The following is a 27,607-nucleotide window of genomic DNA, read 5'->3' as shown; positions in this document are numbered from 1 at the left end:
AGTTCACCGGTACGGCACAGCCGGGGAGAGCTCCGATTTATTGAACTCGGCTTTGACTTTCTTTGAAGGCTGGTTTTCGAGCGGAATGGTTTTGACCTTGAAAGTCTTTAGGCTTCGACCTGCCAAATCAGCCTAGACCCATTCTAATAGATTAGGCCTAGATTCCCCAACTCCTAAAAAAAAGAATGATTCTCAGAATCGCTATTTTGTTCGATTCAGCAGTAGTAGGAATGGTGTATCCAGCAGACGGTCTTTCATCAGTAAGCGATGTGCTAGTCTTTGTTGGTGAATGCCTATCTGGTGTTCAAGTCTCCGGTCCTTGTCCTTCTATTAGTGGTGGTATCCTAAGATTCCGGTTTAGAAATGATCTATTTCTGTAACTAGAAATTTCATAAGAGAAGAAAGGTCGTAGCGTAGAAAAGAAAGGCCTTTCCTTCCCTTCATTCTATAGGGCTAGTGCCTGTGCTATGAAGCCGCTCGACCTACAACGTAAAGGAAGGGGTGATGTTAGAGTAAGGGGAAAGGGCCAGCTGGTGCGCGTTAGCGCACTTCCGTTTTCCCTTTTTTTTACTAGTGGGGGTCCCGTGGTTCCTATGCCGCCGCGTTTCCCGGTCCCTTTCTTTTAGTGCTTCGACCCGAAGCGATAGCTTCTAGCTAGTTCAGTGGATAAGATGGCTGTGCTCCAGCTCACTCAAGAATGGGACGGCAGTGGTCCGCCGGCAAGCTCGTTCTGATCTTGGACGCAGTACATTGGAATCCTGAAGCACCACCACGAACGCTACCGCGCGTTCGCCTGCGGTGCGGTAAGGCACCACCCTGTTGTGCCAGCAGCCAACTCCGGCGTGTCAGCTTAGTTATCCTCATCAAGCCACTTACTTGATGTCTAGCTTGCCAACTGGTAGACGGTTCCTTTTCCCCCAGATCAATGAAGAAGGGAGAAGTCAGTAGATTCTTCCGAAGAACCGGAAGCGAAGCGCTATGCCGGGGCGGGGGGACGGGAAAAGAAACGGCTCCGAAGAAAGAAATTGGGGTTCCCAATGCTTCTCCACGCCCAACGAGATGCGCCAACCTCGGGATGCTTTACTCCTAACCCCACAAGGTTCCGAGACGGAGCTTAACCTGAGTCTCGGTTAAGAACGGCGATGATCTACGTTTCACACGGCGCACGATTCCATGGATAGTTTCATTCGGCATCGTGATGGAGGACATAACTTACGATCATCGGCTTTGATCATGCCACTGGGCATTTGATTAGGACATTGCACAATGATCCGCAGACTTTGTCGCATCTCTTCAATACGGATACAGTAACGATCATAGCGATCTCCTCTGGTACCTACTGGTACGTCAGGATCCGATTGGTCATGAACATCGTAAGGTGCTGCTCTTCGCGAATCCCAGCATACCCCTGGTTGGGATGGGTAGGCCCACCACTTCACTTTCACTTAGGCCTGGGCCAAGTCAGTGGGGGACCCTGTATTCAGACGGGCTCCTCCCCCCCCAAAAAAAAACAAAAACTGTACGTGATAGTTTCCCTTCATACGGCTCGAATCATTCTCAGATGCCTATCGGGGCATCCTTTCCTTGTTTGTTGGGTTGGTTCACGCGCGCGCAAACGAGCACTGGTCACAACTGCAGGGAACTATGACCAATAGAGTCAGACACTTAGCTACATCCGCACGCAAAAGGAATTTTGTTCTGGTTGAGGCTTTCTTTCCTTTATTAGTAAAGGGGGCGCGGGACGTTCGCGGAGTCCGTACCACCACAGGAGTGGTCGTTCTTGGGCGGATCCCGCTCCTAAACATAAGGGATAGGGGAAGGTGGCCGGGCCTATCATATCAAAAGGGTTGTAAAAAGAGAACCCGGCCACCTATTTCATTCGACGTTCCGCCCGCCCGATTCGCAGGATTGGACTGCTTTTTGATAACAAGAAGGCGGCGAGCTGATCTGCTTTGATCAAGGAAAAAGCCCAGTCAGCCACCAACTCGGTGCAGGTCACGTGACCTACAGCTCGGCCTTCGCTTTTTGAGACTTCCTCTTCCCACATCTCTATGTGCCCGCAGCACTTCCATATGGAGAAAGATAGGCTTACCATGTTCCATCAATAGCACCTAACCTATGCCGATTTTTGCGGACTGTGCTCCACCCCGGTGAACTCATGCGGTTCCGACGTGCCCAGAGGCCAGAGGCGAATCCGTTCACGGTCCGTAGGACCAACACCATTCGAAGGTGGGTGGCCCGCCCCGCCTAGAACAGTCATGTTTGACTGGGCTTACACACATTCGCTCACTTACGCTGTCCCCCCTCAGCTCACCCTAGCCCCGGGCCTTTTGCTCTTCTAACGTAAGCTCCAAGGCTTCACACCAAGTCTTCGCTGACAGAATATGCATGCTTAAGTAGGGTCAGGCAGAACCGTTGTTGCCTGATGGGAACTCCCCCCATATTGCTATCAATGTCTTCATGTCGCACGACCTCTTAACATTACACCACTGAATCCCCAATCCTTTGCTTGCTGTGCAGTGACAGTACCAATATCCACTAATCGTTGTTTCCAGATACGGTTGCCGGTTGACATCTCTTCTAATTCGTCGATACGAGAAGCAAATTGTTGTGTGAAGGAATCAATATCTCGACATAAGCCAAGAGGCAGATCTTGTGCCACTCCACCTGGTCGTATGAAACTGGCATGCATCCTGGCTCCCGAGACTCTTTCATAGAATTCCAACAATTTCTCCCGCTCCTCAAAAGCCCACAGGAACGGAGTTGATGCTCCCACATCCATAGCATGAGTAGTTAAAGCAAGTGAATGATTTGAAATTCGAGTTATTTCACGGAATAACACTCGTATATATTGAGCTCGTAATGGTACCTCGCAATTCAAAAGTCTCTCTACGGCTGAAGAATGAGCGTGTTCTTGGGCCATCGTAGAAACATAGATAGGGTCGACGACGGAACGAAGAACTCACCCTAGATACAGCTTTTTCGTACACGTTCACTTGCATCACATACACAAGTGCTCTCTGAACCGTGCAATAAGGTCACCCATAACACGGCTCTCCCACTTGAGTTACCTTAGCCCCAGGCAGGCCATGCTATTCAATGATATTGGAAAAATGGCAGCGTAACAACTAGTATTGAAAGCTGGTCGCCTTTTTAGGGAGGGAAAGCCTTTCAATAGGAGCCCCCCTCTTTGCGACCTCATCACTTCAAAGCGCAAACCAATTTCTTTCTTAGTCACCGGGCGAAGCGCACCTCTGGTACTTTGCTTATAGCTTTTTTAGGTTATGCAATAGACGGGAGGCTTAGCTCTGGATCCCCCCTCCCTGCTTGCAGAAATGAATGGATCAGAAGGGGGCTGGGTTCTATTTCCGGGCCGGGCGGGAGGTGAAGGCCATAAGATTGCCCTCCCGGTAAGGAAGAGAGGAAAAGGGTGCTGTCATCTATCTCGACCTGTTTCCCGAGGCGTAGAAAATCCAGACCGGCTCAGAGAATCACTGGCGCTATTTAGCCCTTCGTTTCGCCATTCGAAGGACTACCTCTGCCTTCCCTTTTTGTAACATAACCAGGCGCCCCCCTTTTCAATCACTAAGAAAAAAAAGACCAATCAAAGCCCTATCTAAGTAAAGCTTCGTCTGTTATTTTTCCGGCCCCAGGGGAGTTTACTCAACCCATTCCCCAGTCTTCCGCACTGCTCAAGTAAGTGTGCGTGTGCGACTCCGTATGAGGACCTCCTTCCCTTCTGCCCACTCTCCGTTCACACGGTTCTCAAAGCAGAGGAGGCTGGTTGGGCAGCTGGTACCACGAGCCCTCTGTCCCACACATCTATCCAGAAGCAAGTGTAGTTCACCGGTTCCACCGAATGCTCCTATCTCTCGGCAAAGATCGTGTGAGTGTGCAGTTATGCTTCGGATGCTTCGCCATAGAATAGATCGACCCAGTTCCCGTTCTTTTCCGGTGCACTCGCTTTATATCTCCGACACACTAGGCTAGGAAGGACGCGGTGGGAAGGAAGCAGCCCTAGCCTCTGTCCGGCCGATCATTCCGCTGGCATCTTGCATTCACGCCTCCGTTTGACTGCCACTCGGGGATGGAGTTGTAGATACGTTAGTCTTAGCGGATCGTTGGCTCCGCCTGTTATCTCCTTCTACGACATGCTGTTGTCGTCGCCATATTCCTTATGTAACTAAGTCATCTCTGCCTCGCTGCGGGTCAGCACCTCCGAAAGAAACGGAGGACTTCATTCAGTGAGTCCGCGATCGCCCTCTAAACGATCAGAATAAGGTAAAGCTTGAAGATAAGTTTTGTACTCTATTAATTTCTCAGTCCCTCTAGTCGGGTGGGCGCCGGCCGGTCTTTCGACCAGATCCCCCTAAAAACCGTACGTGCGGGTCTCCCCGCATGCGGCTCACGCCATTCGAGGTGGCCCGGCCCAGCATTCATTCGCAAATCCTGTAGTGAAATTGAGACTGCTCGACCTCGGAAGCTAATTCGCGTGTAGGCAGCGCTGTCTGTCGTACCGTTGACTCTATCTATTCATTGAATTCACTTTCATTTTTTTATAGGCTCGCTCCCTCTTTTTCCAAGAATTAATGCACTTCCCTTCGGAGGGCCTTCTCTAATCTAATAGGGGAAAATCCTTCCATTTCCGTCAAATGACCCGGCCCCCCAGGCTCTTCCACCGTCCGGGCTCCCTTTCCTACCTATGCTATGCTCCCCCGGCACAGGCCTACCACGCTTCGCGCCTGCGGCGTTTTCGCCGGACGGTCTTTGCCAGTAGTGCCATCCTCCCCGCTGGCTGTATGGGCGGGTTTTCCCTCGCTGCTGCGTTCTGTTAGGCTATGGATTACAGGAACAAATGTAGTTGAATGAGACAGCAGGCGGGTTACACGTTCCGCTGTGCCGAGATGTGAGGTGCAGGTGGTGATGATCACCCCGGGGTATGCGCTAGCGCCCTTGACAGGCACTCCAGGACCCGCCAACGCTCATGAAAACCCGGGTCGGCCATTTGTCTAAGGGCCTCCATTCATCTGACCGGAGGTGTGGATAACGAGGCCACCTTCACAACCCTCTCCCTTCTGTCCTTATGTTGTAGTAAGGTAGGGCGGTTCGCTTGAGTTGCTCAACCGCCCCTTAGCCCGGTGCTCATGACGCGCTACGGGACCTTCACCGTGCCGGGGGACCAAGCAGGGCATAGCTAGCGGCATAGGAGCCGACTCGGCGTCAGCGGCTTCGTGCCGCACTGGAGTAATCCAATATGCGGTTCCGCACGTTCCACCACTTCTCCGTTCATTTCCAATACTGATCGTGAAACACCATGAGCAGCTGGATGTTGAGGTCCGAAATTCGAAGTGAAATTTTTGAATTGCCCGTTCCTAGTCGTCATGGGAAAAAAGGAAGAAATAAGAAAGAGATTATTCCCTAAGAGCTTGTCCTGTACCAGAAATGCATCTCCTTGCGTGCGAGATACTTCTATGCCAGCCGTTATTCCCGGCTCTGTTATGAAAGAAAGCGGCGGACTCATCTTACATCCCTAATGAGGGATTTTAGGGGATTAGGGCTCTCCTTTATCTCCTCCACCCATCCCCTTCTTCTATGTGAGGGGGGGCTTACTTAGTGCTTGTGCTAAGGCGCGGGTTGATCTCTCGGCCCTTCCCTCGCTTCTTGACTGGCTTGAAGAACTTGGACCCTTGATTCATTCAAGCCTTCAATCTCAAGCAAGCTTTGTTGAATCCCGGTCTCCGCCTGTTGAATCCTTCTCTCAACTTCTGATAGCTCATACATAACGGAAGACAACTCGTCCCTTCCGCCAGGTGGCACGTTCAGGTCAAAAGACGGTTGCTTCGAAGAGCTGGCACCGCTTCCACCCTCCTCTCCCCCTGGAGCCATCATCTTAGCCAGCTCGGGATCCAAAATAGTCAAAACTACAGCTATAACCAGCCCTCCACCACACCACCCGAGCCTACTAAAAAGAAAGTGGAGAGATTTGGTGAGAAGGATGGATTGGAGTTTGACAAGAAAGAGATTGAAATCCATACCAATCAATAGAAATGAAAAATAGAGTAAAAAAAGGGGGAAAAAAAAATGAAACATTGAAACACGTCTTTCCTTAGTCATGGGTACTCCCCACACCCCAATTTTCAAAGATTTTACATCTTCACGATCAAGCAAGTATTTAATCATACCATTGCTTGTTCGTATAAAATAGACCAAAAATCCTAAGATAAAAAGAACACTCCAATCAGATATACCTTGCATCATCATTCACTGAGAAACATTGATTCCCTCCAGACAGAAAGTTCATGTAGGAGTCTTAGTTGAAGCATCGACTTGAATCTCTTCAATGTCAGCAACTTACTGATTGATTGACCCATTCTAGAGAAAGTGCTTTCGGGTATACTTTCTTTAAGGAATGTGGTTCTTGCTCATAGCCCCCAAGACCATGAGGGAGCCCCCTTTTTTTTACATTTACAAAGGGATTCAGACAGGGAAGGCTGTTAAGCATGCAGACTGATTCTCTTTTCTTACGTGAATTAGATACTACTTCTTTCTTTAGAAAAAGTTTTTTCTTCTCTTCTGAAGCCTATAGTCATGACTATAGGCAAGAAAGAATTGAACCTAAGGCCTGCCCCCGAAACATTCGGAAGAAATGCTGCTTTAGATCCCGCCCAGATCAGATCAAGGGCGGTCCATTTTTTTTCTTTCTAAAAGAGCGAAAGTTTACGGGTGGATGGGTGCTCTTTAGGTGTTTACTACCTCACATCAAGGTGACAGGATTCGAACCTATGGCCCTCTGTACCCAAAACAGATGCGCTGACCAGACTGCGCTACACCTCGTCTCACCCCCCTCCGCATATAGATCCACCCGATCGATGAAGACTCGAACCGAACTCGCCCATCCTTTTGGGCACAGGGACGCGAGAACCAATCCGAGTAATCAACCGCTTTTTTTAGAAAATCTGCCTCCAGCAAGCCACCCCAACCCTACCGCCAAAAAGCCGTATAGTGCAGGAGCGCTCACATTTTGGCTTCCTCTTTCATTCACTTTCATTTTTGAAAATCCGGCTCGCTCCCGGCTACCTGTCCTTTGGACCCAAAGCCCGCTTAGAAGTGGATTCGAACCACTGACACAAGGATTTTCAGTCCTTTGCTCTAACCAGCTGAGCTACCTGAACCACTTTCCTAAAGTCTGTTTTCTTCATCGAATAGCGCCCTACCTTACTTACCACTTTACTAGTTAGGGAAAAGCCCTTTACTAATAACAAGAAAGGGCTTTTTTCGCTTGTTTAGTATTGCAAGCTTTCGAGCAGCTCTTTCAACTGCCGCCTAATCCCCTCTCCCAACATGCTCAAGAACCGAGAGCCGCCCAGGCCTTCAAGAAACGGGGGAGCTTGCTTCTAAAAAGAAGATAGGCCACAACGCGCAACGGGCTCCCCGCTCCTAGTAACTAAGTAGTGCTATTCTGTCCTCCGGGGGACTCCACCAACACCAAGAGGTTAGGTTCTTTCTCTCACGTAATTTCGCCCGCCCGTTCCACTTCCGTGCCGGAGGAAATGGGATTCGAACCCATGATACAATCTTCTTGTATGTAGATTTAGCAAACCAATGCCTTAAGCCACTCAGCCAGACCTCCAATTGATCGGAATTTGATGTGCGGTTGGTTGCCCAAAGGGCTATCTGATCCGATCAACTGCGTAAGCCGTAGCGCGCTAGCGCGCGTACTCTTCCTCTATCTATGAGCGAGACTCCATCCAAATCTGCCACTCGTTGGGCGACGCCCTCTTTTCTATGAAGACCGACCCCACCACTGAATGATGAACTTTTCCAGTCTTCGCCAATGCAAAGGCGACCTGGAGAGAACACAGAGTAAAGCCCTTACCCGCCTGAATGGAATTCATATCTCCTTCGTCTGGTCGAGAAGGGAGAAAGCCCGGGGAACTGGCTCACAGAAGAAGGGGACTCTTCTAAACCATTAAGGAGAAGTCCATTTTCGTCATGATCGATCCACGTCCTACCATAGTGCCCGGAGACCCTGGCTTGCTTAGCTTACAAAGCTAGCTTACTAACGCGAAGGCCTTTAGGGGCTTGCTTAGTACTTGTGCTAAGGAGCAAGTCTCAGCTTCACGCATGACTAACATACCAAAAGGCTTAAACTAGAAGAGAAGGTACGAAGTCACTCTGCGCATAGCTATGAGGTACCAGAACGGAGGTCGGAAAAAGGCATAAACTTTAACTAGCAGAAAGAGTACATCCATGTACGTAGTCACTCATATAGCTATATGAGGAGTGAGGATAGGATCTCCTGCCTGTCTGCAGGCCCGGATACAAGATCCAACATCACATACACTCTTTATTGACTAGAAAGGGGAAGCGCTATGAATCAGTACGTGAACGATGCCCCCGTAGCCTTCTCCTATGGGTCATTCCAGGTATTCTGGTTAAGTAAGTTAAGTCGAAAACGCGTTCTCGATGGAGCAACTTGCTCATTTCATCGATTTCCCACTCCTAAGGGAGGCCGGCTAAACGAAAGAAAAAGAACCTCCTAACCTACAGAAGAGTCCAGTCTATCAAAAAAGATTCCATATATTACATTTTTTTTCTCACGTCTTCTATTAGAATCTTTGCGTTCAATCACAGATCCTGGCATAAGATCCCATTCCCGCGAAAAGGCGGGATGAGAACCCAGGTCCTAGGCCAAAAGACTTTACCAGCTAGACTAGTGGAGCTGCACTCATAATGCCTGAACCCCCTTTAGGTGAAAATGAAAAGGCCCCGCCCATCAACTTCTGTAATGGAAGCTTCGGCCACTTCCTGGTTAATAGCCTACGGCTAGCTTGTCCCTCTCTTTTTAAGAAGTGTTTTGACACCCCTATCTTTCTTGCTTTTCCGATAGCCTTTAGTATAGGAGCATCTCTAGTGGTCCCGCCTAACTCTTCGTTATCTGTCCGAATACCAATAACTATTTTCCTCTGTTCCACGAATAAGTTAAGGGACTTGGAGTACCCGCCGGAATGAGCTTCCCTCCTTTCTTCTTTCTTTATACTTAAGTATGCCCTGAAGACAGAATGAACGGATCGAAGACCTATTCTGATCTCAAAATTCACCTATCCCTGCCTTATTCAACTCAGAACTCAAAACAGGTCTTTGGCTTCCTACGCTCTCCTTCAACTAAGAGTGATAGGAAGTGATGCCTAGCTCGACCGAAAGCTAAGGGTAAGAGTGGAGTCGTAGAAGCGAGAGGAAAGTTGTCTCTCGACTCTAGGGAGAGGATAGAGAGTTCCATGCCGTAATATTGTAAGGAAGGAAGAAGGGATTGGTGTCTTCCTCAATCCACTACTCTCCCAACCAGGGTGGGTAGCTACGTACCTTCCCGCTTTGATGATTCCAGGAGCGTCAAGCCACTGTACCGATAGGTGCAGGAGCGTAGCGGTTTGGTTTGCTTAGGTAGTGTTTCATATATTTCCTTTGTGCGGAGAACTCCCCGAAGGTTCTAAACAATCTTCATCGATCATCCGTTCTGGTTGGTTGTCGTCCATCCACTGTTGGCCTACGGTTTGTGCTCGACCCTCCTTCTCGACCTCCCTTTCGGGTTGATTGGCCTCAACTAGCTGCCCATGGGTGAAAAAAGCCATTAGGGCGGTTGTTTTGATTGTCTTAGATGCCCCGATAACGTACTTGGCCTCCTAACTACTTTATAATAAGTAATAAGGAAAGGCCAATCCCCTATCCAATTTCGGGGGACGAGGAACTTCTATTCTTTTTCATTTCGAATGCAGCGGACAGTCAGGAGGTACACTAGCTGGCAGGATTGCTTTTGAATCGAAAGACGTTAAACAACAACAACAAGCACTCAAGCTACAAGAGAAGAGGAAGAGCTACAACTGCTACAACCGAAATGCCGATACACTAAAAGGATTAAGGCATCAGAGAAAAAGAATGATTTGACTCCTCAATTACCAAGTGTGGGTAAGGTCGCCAGGAAAGACCCTCTTTTTTGGGAGATTGTGTAAGCATATGATCTTCAATCCTTACTTGGAAGGAAGACTTCTCTAGTTTTGAACCTATAGAATTAAGCTAGCTATCACTCTTTTCTGCTGCCAATGGATCGAGATGATACCCGACACCAGCATTTAGTTTAGATGAATACTTGAAAAGATGCCCTGAAATCGCACGGTTAGGGCTGCGAACCGACGCTCAGACTCCTTTGATTAGTCGGACTTCTCGCTAAATCTTATGCAAGAAACCCTAGTGTTTTAGAAAACTCTTTCCGCTAGTGGTCTCTCACTTTCATTCCGGATTGAACCACTCGTCGCTCACTCTTCTTTTCAATCCTTTAGGACTTTAAGATATGTCCTGAAAAAATCATATTTTTTCCCTTTTCTAAGAATCGTCATGATCTAAGACCCCCTTGACTGACTTAACATGCATTCTAGCAGCTTCTGAAATGAAAACCCGATCCATGGAACCATCTTTTCTTTGAAAAGAAAGAGCTTGTTGAACCCGTCCTCAGACAGACCACTGGCACCCAATCTCTTTACTAGATTGGACCATGGGTCGTCACTCCTACATCCAAGATGTGGCACATCCATCGAATTAGTAGTAGATATACACATCAATTAAATTGAATATAGGATCAATGGTACTGCTTTCTATGCTATGCTATGATGTAAAGGATATGTGGGTTTAAGATTCTTGCCGGGGGTTGTAGTTTTTATTTGAGCCCTCAAATAAGAACGAGGCCCGTCCCAGAAATGGGGCGGGGAAGGAGAAGTGGGCATGTGGGTCTCCTTCACTTTACTATTTCTCTTTTTTAGGAGGAAGATTTCCCACAACGAAAGACCAAGAATGGCCTCTTTGAAAGAAGACGACAGACATGCTGGGAAGGAAAAGAAAGGAGATGTGGCCTAAGTAGGTACAACAAAAGGTACTAGTATGGGCGCAATATGCGATTGAAAGCTCTTCTTTGGCAGGTTTCATGATTTGCTAATCCGATCTTGTAAGTTGGCTTATCTTAGGCCACCGACTGAGACGATGGCTTGAAAGCCGGGTAGAAATAAGACCAATCGAAAACCTTGGAAGCAACAAATCGCGGGGCGTAAGCTGTTGAATAAGCTGTGGGTCTTGAGGCAGATGTGGCATCTTCTGAACCACCGTAGTTAGGGGGAAAAAGCTCATCTTTTTTCAATGCAACCAGAGGGCTCTTAGTACGCTAACGCTACTACCTGCCCAGTAAGAGGATGTTTTTAGGTTTATGTCGTCAAAAGAAAGGGCTTCCCTATCAACACAAAGAATAAATAAAATAAGGATTGGATTTCATCAAGAAAAGACAAAAACCGCATTGAGTGGGGCCTGCCTTAAAATAGCCCTTACAGAGCTTCTCTATCAAGAGCTGCTAGTTGGTGGTTGAGGAGTAATAGGTTCCGCATAAGCTACATTTCGTGGGAGAGGCACCTTTGCAGTACTTCAATATTGTAAGGAAGGAAGAAGGGATTGGTGTCTTCCTCAATCCACTACTCTCCCAACCAGGGTGGGTAGCTACGTACCTTCCCGCTTTGATGATTCCAGGAGCGTCAAGCCACTGTACCGATAGGTGCAGGAGCGTAGCGGTTTGGTTTGCTTAGGTAGTGTTTCATATATTTCCTTTGTGCGGAGAACTCCCCGAAGGTTCTAAACAATCTTCATCGATCATCCGTTCTGGTTGGTTGTCGTCCATCCACTGTTGGCCTACGGTTTGTGCTCGACCCTCCTTCTCGACCTCCCTTTCGGGTTGATTGGCCTCAACTAGCTGCCCATGGGTGAAAAAAGCCATTAGGGCGGTTGTTTTGATTGTCTTAGATGCCCCGATAACGTACTTGGCCTCCTAACTACTTTATAATAAGTAATAAGGAAAGGCCAATCCCCTATCCAATTTCGGGGGACGAGGAACTTCTATTCTTTTTCATTTCGAATGCAGCGGACAGTCAGGAGGTACACTAGCTGGCAGGATTGCTTTTGAATCGAAAGACGTTAAACAACAACAACAAGCACTCAAGCTACAAGAGAAGAGGAAGAGCTACAACTGCTACAACCGAAATGCCGATACACTAAAAGGATTAAGGCATCAGAGAAAAAGAATGATTTGACTCCTCAATTACCAAGTGTGGGTAAGGTCGCCAGGAAAGACCCTCTTTTTTGGGAGATTGTGTAAGCATATGATCTTCAATCCTTACTTGGAAGGAAGACTTCTCTAGTTTTGAACCTATAGAATTAAGCTAGCTATCACTCTTTTCTGCTGCCAATGGATCGAGATGATACCCGACACCAGCATTTAGTTTAGATGAATACTTGAAAAGATGCCCTGAAATCGCACGGTTAGGGCTGCGAACCGACGCTCAGACTCCTTTGATTAGTCGGACTTCTCGCTAAATCTTATGCAAGAAACCCTAGTGTTTTAGAAAACTCTTTCCGCTAGTGGTCTCTCACTTTCATTCCGGATTGAACCACTCGTCGCTCACTCTTCTTTTCAATCCTTTAGGACTTTAAGATATGTCCTGAAAAAATCATATTTTTTCCCTTTTCTAAGAATCGTCATGATCTAAGACCCCCTTGACTGACTTAACATGCATTCTAGCAGCTTCTGAAATGAAAACCCGATCCATGGAACCATCTTTTCTTTGAAAAGAAAGAGCTTGTTGAACCCGTCCTCAGACAGACCACTGGCACCCAATCTCTTTACTAGATTGGACCATGGGTCGTCACTCCTACATCCAAGATGTGGCACATCCATCGAATTAGTAGTAGATATACACATCAATTAAATTGAATATAGGATCAATGGTACTGCTTTCTATGCTATGCTATGATGTAAAGGATATGTGGGTTTAAGATTCTTGCCGGGGGTTGTAGTTTTTATTTGAGCCCTCAAATAAGAACGAGGCCCGTCCCAGAAATGGGGCGGGGAAGGAGAAGTGGGCATGTGGGTCTCCTTCACTTTACTATTTCTCTTTTTTAGGAGGAAGATTTCCCACAACGAAAGACCAAGAATGGCCTCTTTGAAAGAAGACGACAGACATGCTGGGAAGGAAAAGAAAGGAGATGTGGCCTAAGTAGGTACAACAAAAGGTACTAGTATGGGCGCAATATGCGATTGAAAGCTCTTCTTTGGCAGGTTTCATGATTTGCTAATCCGATCTTGTAAGTTGGCTTATCTTAGGCCACCGACTGAGACGATGGCTTGAAAGCCGGGTAGAAATAAGACCAATCGAAAACCTTGGAAGCAACAAATCGCGGGGCGTAAGCTGTTGAATAAGCTGTGGGTCTTGAGGCAGATGTGGCATCTTCTGAACCACCGTAGTTAGGGGGAAAAAGCTCATCTTTTTTCAATGCAACCAGAGGGCTCTTAGTACGCTAACGCTACTACCTGCCCAGTAAGAGGATGTTGCTTCCTACGCTCTCCTTCAACTAAGAGTGATAGGAAGTGATGCCTAGCTCGACCGAAAGCTAAGGGTAAGAGTGGAGTCGTAGAAGCGAGAGGAAAGTTGTCTCTCGACTCTAGGGAGAGGATAGAGAGTTCCATGCCGTAATATTGTAAGGAAGGAAGAAGGGATTGGTGTCTTCCTCAATCCACTACTCTCCCAACCAGGGTGGGTAGCTACGTACCTTCCCGCTTTGATGATTCCAGGAGCGTCAAGCCACTGTACCGATAGGTGCAGGAGCGTAGCGGTTTGGTTTGCTTAGGTAGTGTTTCATATATTTCCTTTGTGCGGAGAACTCCCCGAAGGTTCTAAACAATCTTCATCGATCATCCGTTCTGGTTGGTTGTCGTCCATCCACTGTTGGCCTACGGTTTGTGCTCGACCCTCCTTCTCGACCTCCCTTTCGGGTTGATTGGCCTCAACTAGCTGCCCATGGGTGAAAAAAGCCATTAGGGCGGTTGTTTTGATTGTCTTAGATGCCCCGATAACGTACTTGGCCTCCTAACTACTTTATAATAAGTAATAAGGAAAGGCCAATCCCCTATCCAATTTCGGGGGACGAGGAACTTCTATTCTTTTTCATTTCGAATGCAGCGGACAGTCAGGAGGTACACTAGCTGGCAGGATTGCTTTTGAATCGAAAGACGTTAAACAACAACAACAAGCACTCAAGCTACAAGAGAAGAGGAAGAGCTACAACTGCTACAACCGAAATGCCGATACACTAAAAGGATTAAGGCATCAGAGAAAAAGAATGATTTGACTCCTCAATTACCAAGTGTGGGTAAGGTCGCCAGGAAAGACCCTCTTTTTTGGGAGATTGTGTAAGCATATGATCTTCAATCCTTACTTGGAAGGAAGACTTCTCTAGTTTTGAACCTATAGAATTAAGCTAGCTATCACTCTTTTCTGCTGCCAATGGATCGAGATGATACCCGACACCAGCATTTAGTTTAGATGAATACTTGAAAAGATGCCCTGAAATCGCACGGTTAGGGCTGCGAACCGACGCTCAGACTCCTTTGATTAGTCGGACTTCTCGCTAAATCTTATGCAAGAAACCCTAGTGTTTTAGAAAACTCTTTCCGCTAGTGGTCTCTCACTTTCATTCCGGATTGAACCACTCGTCGCTCACTCTTCTTTTCAATCCTTTAGGACTTTAAGATATGTCCTGAAAAAATCATATTTTTTCCCTTTTCTAAGAATCGTCATGATCTAAGACCCCCTTGACTGACTTAACATGCATTCTAGCAGCTTCTGAAATGAAAACCCGATCCATGGAACCATCTTTTCTTTGAAAAGAAAGAGCTTGTTGAACCCGTCCTCAGACAGACCACTGGCACCCAATCTCTTTACTAGATTGGACCATGGGTCGTCACTCCTACATCCAAGATGTGGCACATCCATCGAATTAGTAGTAGATATACACATCAATTAAATTGAATATAGGATCAATGGTACTGCTTTCTATGCTATGCTATGATGTAAAGGATATGTGGGTTTAAGATTCTTGCCGGGGGTTGTAGTTTTTATTTGAGCCCTCAAATAAGAACGAGGCCCGTCCCAGAAATGGGGCGGGGAAGGAGAAGTGGGCATGTGGGTCTCCTTCACTTTACTATTTCTCTTTTTTAGGAGGAAGATTTCCCACAACGAAAGACCAAGAATGGCCTCTTTGAAAGAAGACGACAGACATGCTGGGAAGGAAAAGAAAGGAGATGTGGCCTAAGTAGGTACAACAAAAGGTACTAGTATGGGCGCAATATGCGATTGAAAGCTCTTCTTTGGCAGGTTTCATGATTTGCTAATCCGATCTTGTAAGTTGGCTTATCTTAGGCCACCGACTGAGACGATGGCTTGAAAGCCGGGTAGAAATAAGACCAATCGAAAACCTTGGAAGCAACAAATCGCGGGGCGTAAGCTGTTGAATAAGCTGTGGGTCTTGAGGCAGATGTGGCATCTTCTGAACCACCGTAGTTAGGGGGAAAAAGCTCATCTTTTTTCAATGCAACCAGAGGGCTCTTAGTACGCTAACGCTACTACCTGCCCAGTAAGAGGATGTTTTTAGGTTTATGTCGTCAAAAGAAAGGGCTTCCCTATCAACACAAAGAATAAATAAAATAAGGATTGGATTTCATCAAGAAAAGACAAAAACCGCATTGAGTGGGGCCTGCCTTAAAATAGCCCTTACAGAGCTTCTCTATCAAGAGCTGCTAGTTGGTGGTTGAGGAGTAATAGGTTCCGCATAAGCTACATTTCGTGGGAGAGGCACCTTTGCAGTACTTCCGAACTCGTCTTTCATCTACAGACATTGGGTCGCTAAAGCCAATAGTTCGGTGCCCGAATACTCATCTTTGGTTGCAGCTTCGGCTGAAGCCTCTGCTTCATCCTTCCTCACCATCCTCGACTACTGGTCGGGCAACGATTCCGGTTAAAGATTTCGCCTTTACCTACCCACCGATTCTTTTGAGAAGAATGAATTCAGAAGCCACACAATACTAAAGAGCGCACCGCAGCTCGCAACGCAATAGCGCGCTCCCTTCCCTTAACGCTATAACCGCGCTCTCGCATGGGCTGCTTGCTCTGCTGTTCGCGCGGTTCCTGCCTTCGCTGCTTCTAGCACTGTGCCTAATAAAGCACAGGGCTTCTCTTTTTATGGCTCACATTCATTAAGAAAATTGGTGGATACCTCGGTTAGTTTTTTGGGACCATGTCCCATCAGTGAGGGACCTCTCAACCGGTTGGTTTCAGAATGCCTATACATGTCATGTGTCACATAAACGGGGTACAAGGACCCCGTGGGCTTGAGAGCCTGATATGAATCCCAATTTGATTCATATGATTTGAGTTTCCATTATTGAACTTTTATTCTATGTCAGGATTGATGGTGAGAGCTTAAAGTCATATACGTTGCATTGGCCAATCGTTGGCAGGAGTATGAACCCCTTATAAGTTACTATCGTGATAATGGAGTCCGACTTCTTGCTTGTGGTACACCATCTGAGGTATCTCTTTTAAAAGCATTTGGCAACTTGTCCATCCAAAGCTCTAGGAATAGAGTCAGAGAAGTCTATCTAATGGATGGAATCGACTAAGATTTGATCCAGTGCTCTTTCTGACTTCAAACTATTGGCTGGGAAAACTATAAATAATGGCATGTTGTGTATAGAGTTCGCGGGAAGGAAGATTGCTTTCGCCTATTAGAGCAGAGGACAGCAAACCAAGAAAAATTCCTAGATGATTTCGATTGACATTTCGGGCTTCAGGTATTCACAAGATTCCTCCGGGCTTTCACGCCTTAGGCCAACAACTCTAATCACTGACTGACAAATCCCCTTCTACTTAATTGAATGTCAATGTTTTCTTTCAATTGTTGGCTGCTGTTGTTGAAGAGGTTTCTCCTGCAATGGATATTGGCCGATCTACTTCATTTGTTTAAGTGGAAAGCTAGGGATCACAAATTCTTTCGCTTTTGGCCTTTGCCAGAGGTCAATTTGATCCTTCCTATATTCGCATGCCAGAAGGTTAGGATAGCTGGAAAGAAGTCCGTTACTCTCTAGTTTCAACCATTGGCAGGTAGGCCAGGGACTAACTTCAAGCTAGTCAAAAGGTTGACGCAAAGGCAGTACTAGTTCTTCCGTTTTCTATTGTTGCGTAGAATCCTCTTCTTTGTCCGATATGGTAGCCAAGGCATAAGAGCTATAAGCTAACTAAAGAAAGCTAGTAATCAGACTTCGTTCCTGTCTTTCCGCGGGGAAATCCTTATAAGATAAGAAAATAAAATCCTTTACCTTTGCTTACTCGCTTTCCCCTCCTTCGATTGATTGATAAGCTAGCGAGGAAGTTTAAAGATCAACCCTCTTCTCCCCTCAGATAAGGTAGTAGAGGCGGCCAGGAATTCTAAAATCACATAGAAAAGAAGATTCTACTTTAGCTGGCTTAGCTTAGTCTACTTCTGAATCCGGGGAAGATCAAGAAGAGAAGCCCGGGTATATAGGCCTATAGCCCCCACCTACTTTCTTTTTCGAGTTAGCTAACACTACGCACTAAGCCACCATGGGCAGACGACCTCCTATCTTCTCTCGCTTCAAGCGCTAAGCTGACTTAACTTCAAAGAGTTTGCAGGGGAAATACAATAGCAATTCAGTCCGCTACTTAATGGACTGCTTAAGGTGAAGAGGCATTCCCCGAGCCCACAGAAATGTTAGCTGCTATCGGATCTGCTGATTCTTTAGTTAGTTCACGGATAAAGGAGATGATTATCTTATAATAAGGCATTGACTCAGCCTTTAGATCAGTATCTTCATCTAAATAGTTAACTCGGGCTCTCACCTATCTTAGCCTTGTCGGGATTGGTAAGACGTACTTAGACTGAGACTTCTGGGACTGCTTAGGGGTCAACTTTCAATGAATTCAATCCGATCTGATTTCCCCTCTTAAAACCATAAGTCAAACTGAGGATAAGGTTGCGCAGCTGTTGAAGAGTCTGTTGAAGTTTCATATCTTTCCTTTGCTCACCTCACTCGCTTATTGGACAGTTGACGGCTTGAAGTGATAGTTAGAGGTACTTTTCTCAACTACAAGCCCTACATTCAGAGAAGTTAATAAAGATATGGATTCTTTCCCCTACATCTTTCTACTTCTTCTTTGAATACTGACATGACTCAATCTCACAAATGGAAAGTCTAGCCTACGGAATTTCCTCTAGGTGCTAAAGGAGAATCTTCATTGATAGTCCCCTGATCAGTGAATAGACGGGCAAAGCTCAATTGCAACTTCATCAAATAATAGAGCTGTGTGTAAGCCTTTAGACTTGCTTTAAGGGATTCCAAAGACTGAGTCTGACTTTGATTCTCAAGTACGAGCTTTTGCCCTAAGAGAAAAGACTATCAATCTCTGACTTCCTCTTCTCTTAGGCTTCAGTCCCCTGTAACTGCTAAGTCTAATTCCATACTTGACTAACTTTCTACATCCGGGCTTGAAGAGATAGAAAATCGAATCCGATCGAGCTTGTATTAGAGGAAGCTTGCAGCTCAATCTCCTTAGGTGGGGAAGCTTCTATCAACAAAAGAGAAAGAAGAAGAAAGACTGCTTGCTGGTCATACTTGCTTGCCTGAATCAAGGTGGGTTAGAAAGTCAATCTGAGTAAGGAGAGGGGAAAGTCTCGAACTTCTTCTTCCTGATTTCCTCTTAGGCACCTAAGCTCTTTCTAACTTTATTGCTTCTCAATCTACTAAGTATTTTCTTGCAAGACTAAGTTTATATGCCTTTTTCCTCAAGTTTAGTGACCCGAGGACTGATGAAAGCTAACTGTCTGACTTCCCAGGATAGGAAAGAGGCTTCTATCTCACCTCAATCCACTTAATCTTCTATTTCCACGGTCGGGACTTAGCCTACTTCACGATTGAGATTAGATTCTATCGTTATCGTAGATTTATTTACGACTTTTCTTGGATGAAGACCTTATTCTCACCCTCGCCTCACGGAATTGGCTCACTTTCCATTTCCAGAAGACCGAGACGAGAATCAGTCGCTACCTTGAGAAGACTTCAAGTTCAATCCAAACTCTCTGAGATAGTGCAAAACCCTTAATAGAAGGATTTCAAAGCATTTCTGACTGGCTTTCTTTCCAACTTTCGATCCTAGCTTATCTGATGCAGTAAGACCTTTAAAAGACTAAGATCGAGGAAGGTCAGCGGCTTAAAGACTTGACTTGACTACAAGATCTTTTTAAGCTGGGGCTCTAGCACTAAATCTTAGTACTTGCTTGATTCCGGGCATCTTAAGATAAAAGGCGAGAATAGCCCAGATGGGAAGACTGGAAGGATAAATGATAGGAAGCTCAATCACACTAGATCCCCGGTCGGAACAAGATCAAAGGTATTCAAGGGCTTCTTTTACTGACTTAGCTTGGCTTTCGAATCCTGACTTTTAAGCTTAACTCAATCCTAGACACTGCCTCCCGGATCTGATAGGAGATGAGCGAAATAGGGAAAGTTTATTGCTTTTGGGCCATCAAAGGCCTTTTCTTTATAGAGTGACGTACCGCCTTAAAATAGTCAAACAAATAGGAAGGAGGGATTGCTACTGGATCGTCCCCTTACTTTATATATAGCTTTAGGCTTGACTCTACTGAAAGAAAGACTACAAGGAATGAAATCAAGGACTGAATATAGGGCTTATGGGGAATGAGACTCAGCCCTGCTAGGGAATCTTCCTACTTCATTTACTCAGCCGCGCCTAGGCTTCTTTCTTCTTCGTTACAGTTTTGGGACTAGGCAGAGAATAGGCATTAAGAGATGATGCTTTTCTTATAACTAGATCCCCGCTAACTACTAAGTCAACTTCGTCCGTCACGCCAGCCTTATCCTTAGTCCTTATTCCCCGGGCTTTTTGATCTGATTACCTTAGGGCTTCTCTATCCTCCGTAACATCTGGGTGGTCTACTATTGATTTCGCAGTTAGAACCTTACTAAACTCTTGACAACTACTTTTCTCGGGCTTCTCTGCTCGTAGTGCTTTCAATACGAAGTCCCCCTGGAAGTAGTACTTAAGCCTAATAGCCCATCTCTCGCTTCCAGGGCTAACCTTTAATGTGGCATTTCTGCCCTGGGTTTTGGCTAAGATCTTCACCGGGACTTGGATGAGAGTACTTTTTTGAGTCTACTGCATTTCCCGCGATGGAGAAGATTAGATAGTCAGTTCCTGGATCAAGTAGAAAATTCAATTATCTAAGGCATTGCCCATAGCCTACTCCAGGAAAAGATTACCTTAGATGTCAGCTTAAGGCCTAACCCTCCCACCGCTCTAGTGCTCTTGTTCTTTCCTTGTTTGATTACCTATTTACTAAGGCCTCTTTCCGGGGGGGCCCCTAATCAAGTCCAATCTTTAGGAAAAGCGTAATGAAAAAAAACCAAGAACCTAAACCATTAGAGGGCTCGGATCTCAATTGCCCAGTGATTCCATTCCATAACTTAAAAGGTAGGAAAGACAGTAGTTAGAAAGTAAAGCATTGATCCCTAGAAATTCAGGAGCAGCAAATCAGTCATAGGAAGAAGCCAAAGCGGAAATATGAAATGAAAGCTTTCGACTCCGCTGGATCTCGTATTGATTTCTTCCAAGTCTAAATTGCGTATATTAGAGGCGTCGATTCAATGGAAGTCTAATCCGCTACTTCTTCTGCTAAGCTAGGCAAAGGAGTAAGAATAATGAAAGGAGGAGCTAAGTCATTCTACAAGCCGTGATGCTTTCATCTTTCTTAGTCTTTACACGACCTTACCTAGGAAAGGTTATTGAAAGCTAGGAGTCAGTTTGATATTCTAATAATCCCATCCCGATCCGCTGTGATTGAGTATAATGCATTGGCAAAGGCAGCTAGGTAAGAATAGCGCTTGAAGAGCTATAGACGTTATAGTATAGCCTACATGGTAGGATTAAGTGTTAGGCGGAAATCTCATATTCACAAAGAGTTAGGTCTCTATCCCTGAACAGACTGAGTTCAAGAAGTGAGAAAATTTCCCGCCGGCCCTCTTTTGAGGTCGAGACCAAGCAGGGGAAAGTGCCTTCTTATCTTGAGTAGTGGGGAAAAAGCTTACATTTGTTGAATTAGGGGCCTCTTGAACAGCCATTCACTTTCACTGGCTTATCTGCCCTTCTAACGGAAGAATCTCCTGGCCTTACTGGCATGACTGGAATTTTACTATCTGTCTGCACCTTAGTTTGGTACTAGTGGACTATTCAATTCTAACTGACCTGACATTTCGATCAAAGTTTCCTATAGTATGATCCTAGGTGAACCCCTTTTTTACTAAAAAGAGGAAAGCATATGACGTAAAAGACAAGTCAAGCATAATCTAACTTTTGCTAAACGAGAGCTCCTATGTTCGGCTCTGTTCTTATTCTTGTTATCTTCCTTTTTTCTTTTTCACTTTCCTTCCACCAGATTGAAACTTACCTCTCACAATCCACTTAAGAAGGCAGTTAGAGGAACGACAAGATAGCAAGCGATATCGCTGTTCATAGTGAACAATCTATGCTTCTCTATCAACCTAGCCTGGAATTATTGCAGTGACTCTGTTCCGGTTCTATATGCCAGATCTCTCTATCTGCTTGGTTCATTGTAAAAAAAAGCCTTTCCGAGTGAACTTCGCCCTTAACTTGAAGGCTAAGCAGCCTTTTTTTTCGCTTTGTCTTTTTCCTATCTTCTCTCTTCAATTGCCGAGACCCATACATACAAAGAAAAGGTCTAGGTAGCTCATCTCCTTCTTCAACTCCATCCCCGTAAGCTGAAGGAAGGACGGGATTAATTGAACTCAGTCTGACTTGTTCCCTGGGATTGGATGTCTTTTGCCAAGTGAATTAGAGAGGCGGATCCTCTTTGTACGCTATTTGCCTATCTTTCTTTTTGTGTGGGTGCCACAGAATGGGCGAACATCACCAGAGAGCAGGGCCAGATCTTGATGTAGATAGGAGTTTTCAAGCTGAGGGGGCTGACAATTCTGTTGGTGTGAAGTGAGCTCTAAGCCTATCACTATCAGCTCTTGGCTTATTCTAAGCTGTTACATTCATATGTAAGAGTTATAAACTTTTAGTAGTCCTTATGCTAATATTATTTATCTGAGCAAACTCAATTCTTGAAAGAAATTACATAGATAGAGCAGTACGCTCTGATCTTGACAGCTTTCATTTTCGATTGAAAAAGTGGCAGACCTAAACTCCAATAGTGCACCGAAATGGGGTCGGAGAGTCGGTAATCTTAGATTGGCTAAGATCGAATGGAACTGTCTTTGAGGAAAGAGAGATATAGAAAGTGTTCAGTGATTTCATTGTTGATACTCGAGATCACTGATGTTGCATTTGATCAATAGAACAGGAAAAGGTGGCATTTCCTAAGGCCTAAGGCCGTGCTTGATTTCAGACTTGACCACTTCCTTCGAACTTACTACCTCCCCTACCGGTACCGGGTTTTTAAAAGAGCTAGAAATAAATAGTAAATCAATCGAACTCAGGACGGGAAGGGCTGCATTCAACCCACCACTAAAGAGGAGAGAATCGGACTCTGAAGAGCCTACAGAAGTCATAGCAGCTGCTAATGTAGTTGATGAAACTGCTGTGCCTCATTCAGTACCTTTGATTCAATATGTAATTTCCCGGTTGAAGAGAAGGAAGTTAGGCACTGGATCCCGGTTAATCTAGGGGCTGATCTCCACAGCTAACTTGAAGGCTTTTGGCGCCCCAGGCTTCTTCCTTAGACTTCTTTTTGGCTTCTCAATCAAAGGGTATCAAAAGTAAACTTCTAAGTCATTCACCTCCTGCGGGTGGATTCCCTGGGGACTAAGAACATATCAGACTTGTTTAGGCACCCCCACCCCACTCTGATATGTTATTATTCGTTACCTCTAACTACGTCTAAGCCTACTAGACTGTCTTGTCTAACCTCAAGAAATGGGAAGAGAACTGCAACTTTTTAGAAGTCAATAAAGACTTGACTCATCTCCCCTACTACATTTACTTCTTACGGGGACATTAAGAAGACAGAGAAAGAGGGCTACTTCCCCAGAAGGCGATTTTAGGCTTTAGTCTTACTTCCTGGCCCTAACTTCTCAATCTATAAGGGCTCTTGCACACAAAGAGTTCGAAAGATGAAGCTATGCCTTAAAAACATACTTAAGACTTATCCGGACTGGAAAGTGTAACACTAAACTCTTATTGCCGCTTTCAACTCTTTCAAAGTACGGGAATGCATCTCAATCTAAAGACTTCTTGTCTTCAAACTAAACTACTAAATCCTCAACAAGCCGTAACTCTATCTCGAAGTCAGAATCTCCAAATTCAATTCTGACTGGCTGAGGAAAGAAAGCTTGCTTATCATATGATCTTTCGCTTGAAGAAGCTAAGGCATCTTTTCCTTTTTGACTTTCGACTCTGTCTGAAGTAGAGCTAGTGTGAGTTTTGAGCCTAGCAGGCGAGCTCAATATCATGACTGTAATGCAATAGAAAGATCAAGATATGTTCCTTACGGATCTAACTTCTGAAGCTGGGTTACGGACTGGAAAGACGAGACTTGATTCCTTAGTTACTGCCTACCAGAAGTAAAGGCAGGGCTGGCAGTAGAGAAAAAAAAAAAAAGCACACTACGCGACTAACTCTCAAAGCTACTTACTCTTATCTGTCTTCGAAAGTAAGTAAAGTCACTTCTAGCTAAGAGATTAAGCAGGTAAAAAAAAACCTGACCTAACTTAGCTAACCTATCCTACTGTCTTCCTATGGTAATTCGCTAACAGCCTGCCAAGGGTCATTCTACTGCTAAAGAAAGATTCCTGACTATTTCTCCCGTGTAACTAGAATGAGGAAACTCTTGCTGCTAAATCTCATGACTAGATTGCAACTGCATACTCTGACTACAGTAAATTGAGCGGTAACTAAATCTAAAGATCTCTTCTGGCACTGGATTACAGGCTTTCCTACCGGAAGTCCGGGCTTTAAAAGAGCTAGAAAACGAAGAAAGTAGGGCATGTATTAACACTACTAGTGGCACACTAGACTTTCCCATCTATACTAACCTTACCAACTGGCATTGAAGACTTTGGAGAGAAGATACCATCGGCAACTAAAGATTCCTTGCAGTCAGACTCCCCTGGAACTAGTGTTAAGTAGCTAATTCTCTTCTACTGAATTTCGTCAGTAAAGTCAGACTTCTGGCTGACTCAACGGTATGAGCTCTTGAGATAGATTTCGTTAGATTTGGGTATAACCTTCTACGGCTACCTTATCCTCATTCCCCCGGAACGGTTAATCGGAGGGAAGCTCAACACTATCTTGCCGGATCTTGTGTGCTATAGACTTACGGCTTTTTATGGTCATCTTGTGGATAATCGGTCGAGTTAACTTCTAATAAGGCTTAGAGGTCGGTCGACTTACAAACCTCTAACTTTCCAATGTCGAGCATCTTCACTCCTACTGAAGGATCTGATGAAATAGGCAGTTTAAGGTGCAGAGATGGGTTCCATATCCATTGCTATCTTTCCTTCTATTGGTTTTCTTCTTCCCCTGTGACCAATGCGAATGACTTGTTTGCAGGAGAAATCCTAGATTCATCGGAGGGAGTCAAGACTACAATGAATTCAATCCCTTCTGATACTGCTTTCGGGGATGACGAAGTAAATACTTAAAGTATTTTCTGGACTACAAATATGGCTTACTTGTCTACTGAAATAAAGAAAGAGAGGACTTCCCTCGGGCTTCTCTGAGATCTGGGAAAGAGGCAGAGCTTATCTTATATAGGAGTAAAGTGAGCAATGGCTATTGGTCACGAGCGCTAAAAGAAACTTATAGCTTTCTTCTCTTTCAGCAGTCGGTCTTAACTACCTTACGGAAGCTGGCGGGGAAGAGCCGGCCTATACAGTACCAGGGGAATCCCTAGGAGTTGGCAGTGATTCCAAGGCATTTGGCCTCCCCATTCTTTTCCGTCTTATTTATGAGTTCGTAGTTGTTGTTTAGAGTTACTGTTGTTCGATGTTCGCGGAGAAAGGATCCCATCCTATTCTACGGCATTTAGTCTATTTATGCCATGACATGAGACAGATCTCTCGCAACTAGTTCCCTTGCTGCTTTCTTCTGGACAATATGTTTAAATAGGCCTTAGTGAATAGCCGTATATGTGTATTAATAGGCCTATACCAGCTAGCCAGGTGACTAGGGTCGGGGGAATTGATTAACAGGACGGAATTGTTGGTCATACGTGGCTTTACTACCGGAAGCTGGGGAAATGCAAGAAGAAATTCAGCTTGAAAGACTCGGCTTGCCTACCTTAACGGATGATCTTTCACGGATCAGATAAAGACTAATTAATTCAATCTTTTGGGACCCACTCTTTCTAGTTCTAGTTACGGTTGCTTTGATCCCATGCGAACTCAGAATTGGAAACTTCTGCATTTCGTTCTTCTCTCAGGAAAGGAGTGCAAAATCAGACTTTGTTCGAGTAAAAAGAGACTTTATATTATATCTCCTCAAGGAGTGGGCCCCTATCCAATTTCGGGGAATCAACACCCTTTTCTTACGATATTTTGCCCATGAATCAATCCTGACATCCTTCTAGATAGATATAGACCTGAGTGGCCTTTTTCCTTCTTATTCAATTAATTACTAGGCTTGGTCTAGCCAGCTTTCCCTTCTAAGGTTAGCTATGGAGGAAGGCTGACGAAGGAAGTAGATAGTGAATAGGAAGTAGGAGCTGCTCCGGCACCTATTGTTTCACTCGTTGCCTCAGACCTAAGCTTTCAGGCTTCGAGCTCTGAGTGAATAAGGGAAACCATTAGGAAAAGGTGAATCAATAATGAATGCGTCTAGCCACTGTGATCCGCTTCCTTGGCACCGGCTGGAACATAAGGATCTTCCAATAGAACATAGACTTCTTCGCTTGCTTGTTTTTTCTTCATAAAGACAGAAAGCTTTTAGCGCCGTTACGTTACAGGCTTTGGTGCTTGGTTCATGGCTTCATTAAAGAGGGGTTAACCTGGTTCTACCTTTTGAGGACAAAAGCATCTTCTTAATTCTTAAAAGAGAAGAAGCATCTCTCTTCCCTGAAAAGGCTACCCACTCCCATTAGTCATAGTAGGAGTCGAAACTATGCCACCTCGTCAACTCGGGAAAGCTTCTGCGCTCCTCACCTTTGAAATGGAGGACTTGGTTCTGGCAATCACTGATAGACTTCCCCTCCTTCTGCTCTTAAAGACTTTCTAGTGACCAAGACTCTTCTGATCATCATTGCTTTTTTTGTCCTTAATGAATGAAAGTCATGATGGGAGAGGCTAAGTCAACCTTCCCCCTAAGAGAGAATGTTATGTATCCTAATTGGAAGCGCCAGTAGTAGTCTAAATAATGTCCCTTTCAAAGTACAAGACAACAAGCCCAGCAAAAAAGGGAATGCGGTAAGATCTTAGATCTGGATATTACGATATCTTCTTAAAAAGGCCGTCCCTAGTCAGAATTGGGGCGGGTTGTCCAAAGACGATTGGGGAACTACGAGTGAGAAGGGTAATAGGCGCACTCAGGCAAGCATTTTTGCTTGGTATTCGGAGGTCGTACGAATGAGGAGAGCAGCTACTTTTTGACTTTCAACCTACGACCGAAGTCAAGGACTTGACGGGACAGACTGATTGAGAGACAGACCGGGCAACTTTCTATTCTATAAAGAAGAGACCTTATTTATTTCCTTATGATAGGCCCACAGGATAGAAAAGTAGATCGTTCAACTCTAGCTTCTGTTTTCAGGTCCCACATTGAATCTCAAATCGATCTTTGCTACATGCTGCTTAAGACATTGAATTCGAAGAAAGAGAGAGTGAGCAGCTGACTTGCAACCTAGGACCTAGGGGCGGGAAACTCCCTGCGAAGGAAAGAAGAAAGAATCTGAACAAGAGGAATGAATACGGCTAGCCGAAAGAATAAATAGATCGATCCGGGACTTGCATCAATGAATGCACAAACCACGGGTACAATGGGCATACCTTGAATCTACCCTGCGCTGGAGGTCGCCTTAGCTGGTGCCAAAGGTTTTGCATCATCCTTGGCTTGGGTTGTCCCAATTCCTTGATCTGATTATGAAACAAGCTCTTCCGCGACTGCCTTAGCTCTTAGCTGCGGGGTCAACTAAAGATTTCAGCCCCAGGACCAACTTCTCAATGAAAGAGCTCTTTTCGGCATAAGAAAGAACCATAAAGCAGAGCCTCGAAAAGGGGCTTTTAACTCCCTATGTGGGGCGTGGGAAACTCACCTGTGAAGCTGGTGTTTAGTGGTGAGGCGTCGCTAGTGGAAGTGAGGCGAGTCTGCAATAGATTGGATTTGGAGGAAACCTAGGTAAAAAAGGTTACTGGGAAACTAAGCTAATAGAATAGGGTTATTCGGCATTGATCGAAAAACCCCTGAGAAAAAAAAAAAGAGAAAACGAACTCAGCGTGGGATTAGAAATCATATGGATTGTGTGGTAGAGTGTGGGCTTCTTTCACGGCCGAATCATAGAAGAGAAGGGCGATCTTATACTCGGCTTCTGCTCTAGTGGTTGAACGCTTCTCCCTTTCATTGGCTTCCACCGGCCTGAACTGTCCTAGTCTGAACTCTTTCACCTCGTCAACTCGGACTCGGGCAGGCGGGTTCACTCG

At 45.4% G+C, this 27,607-nt stretch overlaps 1 non-coding gene and 2 pseudogenes across 1 annotated transcript; 1 reads left to right on the top strand and 2 right to left on the bottom strand.

Annotated features, from left to right (window-relative positions):
- Positions 1-425: 425 nt before the first annotated feature.
- LOC127744557 (NADH dehydrogenase [ubiquinone] iron-sulfur protein 2-like) lies at positions 426-6,767 on the bottom strand (annotated as a pseudogene).
- On the top strand, positions 3,340-4,280 carry LOC127744556 (uncharacterized; annotated as a pseudogene).
- Positions 6,760-6,834, bottom strand: TRNAP-UGG (transfer RNA proline (anticodon UGG)). Its single transcript has one exon. It is a non-coding gene; the product is annotated as a tRNA-Pro (tRNA).
- Positions 6,835-27,607: the final 20,773 nt, after the last annotated feature.

This window comes from Arachis duranensis, unplaced genomic scaffold (genome assembly GCF_000817695.3).
Source record: "Arachis duranensis cultivar V14167 unplaced genomic scaffold, aradu.V14167.gnm2.J7QH unplaced_Scaffold_60041, whole genome shotgun sequence".
Lineage (NCBI taxonomy): Eukaryota > Viridiplantae > Streptophyta > Magnoliopsida > Fabales > Fabaceae > Arachis > Arachis duranensis.
Note: the sequence above shows the minus strand (reverse complement) of the source record. Positions and strands in the feature narration are given on the sequence as shown.